This window comes from Pteropus vampyrus, unplaced genomic scaffold (assembly GCF_000151845.1).
Source record: "Pteropus vampyrus isolate Shadow unplaced genomic scaffold, Pvam_2.0 Scaffold71, whole genome shotgun sequence".
Classification (NCBI taxonomy): Eukaryota; Metazoa; Chordata; class Mammalia; order Chiroptera; family Pteropodidae; genus Pteropus; species Pteropus vampyrus.
Genome location: NW_011888852.1, coordinates 236034 through 237992, shown reverse-complemented (window position 1 = coordinate 237992; position 1959 = coordinate 236034). Strand labels below are relative to the sequence as shown.

The following is a 1959-nucleotide window of genomic DNA, read 5'->3' as shown; positions in this document are numbered from 1 at the left end:
AAATAACATCTAAATGTTAGGTTACGCTAAAACCTAACTCATGCATTTTAAAAAATTAAGGAGAAGTCAAACTAATTGAAGAACTTCACAATCCTCCGTAAGACTACAAGACGGTGGCGTGTCAAAAACCAGTTTTGGGACAAAAAGAAACCTGACTTTAACTGGTCCATGTCTTAAGAAGTCAGGTCAACATGGGATGGAAAATCATCTAAACGGATAGTGAGCATCACAGAGTGATGGCCAGTGTTAAACACTGGGCCAAGTGTCCAACGTGCACGATTTCCTTGGTTCGTACAAACTGCCAAGACAGATGACTGTGTTCCACATCCTACCCTTGAGAAGACCGAGGCCAACGGAAGTTCAGCAGTTTGCCTAATGTTAGGTATCCTTTGAACGGCAGAGCCAGGATCTCAACCAAACCAGAAACATTTACCAGAAGACTGAAGCTCCCTGTGAAGATGTTGCAATGAATTCTCATCATTTAAAAGAGCTTTGTATATGACACATTTCAACGCTACCACAAACTACTGAACCTATACTATAACTAAGGATGGGGTCCTTTTACTGGGGACCTCATTCAGTCAAAGGAGTTACAGAGAGACTTGATAGGAAAACGATCAATAACACTCGAGATTTCTGTGCCTGTACCTTTATAACATAACAAGTATAGATGCTACACTGCATTTCTCAGGTGTGCAACAATTTTAGGGACTCAGTCAACAGATCATTGTTCTTGGAACAAAGTTTACCACTAGGTGGCAGGAGTATAATGTCAGCGAGGAAATTTTTCTACAATGCTTTATTAATGAAGGTAGCTTGATGTTTCCCCAAATCTTTTTCACAGTAATATAAAATCTTATTAAACTGCTTTGTTTTTAAAAAATTATTTTTATGGTGATGTTTAGAATGGTATGTTACAAATAAATTATTCTAAATAAAAAATATCCCCCCTTGTTGAAAACTGTATTATAATATTTATTTTAAATATCATAACATACAGATTTCAACCATTTTGTATTCAACAATAACCACAGCTTAAACTAGTTTTAAACATGAAAGTTGAACCGTATTACCAATGAATTAAATAAAAAATAACACATTGTACCTTAACATATAGTGAAGACTGAAATTTAATTTTGGGTTATGCTCTAAAAGATAAAACTGCTTTCAACCCATGAAGGTTGGAATTCTTGCATTTTGCAAAGTGTTTTTGGGGTTAGTTTTGTTTATTTCATTTTGTTTGTATTTTGTTTCTCAACGTCAAAATAAAAGGTTTCAGGTTATATTTTATAAACACTTGTCTGCAAATAACACTGAAGATTACCAATATATAAAATGAAAATTGGGTCTACGGTCATGCTACCCTGAACAAGCCTGCTCCCGTATGATCTCGGAAGCTAAGCAGGGTCGGGCCTAGTGAGTACTTGGATGGGAGACCACCTAGGAAGACCAGGTGCTGTAGGTGTAAAAAAATTATTAAAAATAAGGGATTGACAAGGTCCTTGTAATTTGAGGTCAACCAAGGGTTGCCTCGCCTAAAAAAACAAACAAACAAAATAAATAAATAAAATGAAAATTGGGCAAAACCAACATTATGTTTCTCTTTCGACACGTACTTTAAAAGTATAAGAGGAAGCTTGATGTGCTATTTAAGAATTTTGAGGAAATAGACGAAACTTAAAAATGTGATGATCATCTTGAGGCAAATTTATAGAATTGTCAACATGTGTACACTTTTAATAACTTATGTCCTGCTTTCTGTATCTTTGGTGACCCCTTGTGGGTAGAAATTAAATTATATATAACTAAGAATAGCAAATATGCATGTAAAATCATATAATGGTCAAAATCACTCTGGGAAAACTAAGTTAGAAACTAACCCTTGCATATACTCACTTAAGAAGCTCTCAGAAATAAAATATTTTAATAATTAATTAAAAATGTTAAGCAGAAAATAAA

General features: G+C 34.4%; 1 protein-coding gene and 1 pseudogene across 1 annotated transcript in view; one reads left to right on the top strand and one right to left on the bottom strand.

Moving 5' to 3' along the window:
• SPATA13 (spermatogenesis associated 13) overlaps positions 1 to 1959 on the bottom strand; it is an 84928-nt gene that overhangs the window by 72884 nt on the left and 10085 nt on the right. The gene's annotated exons all lie outside the window — the stretch shown is intronic.
• On the top strand, positions 1347 to 1465 carry LOC111741022 (annotated as a pseudogene).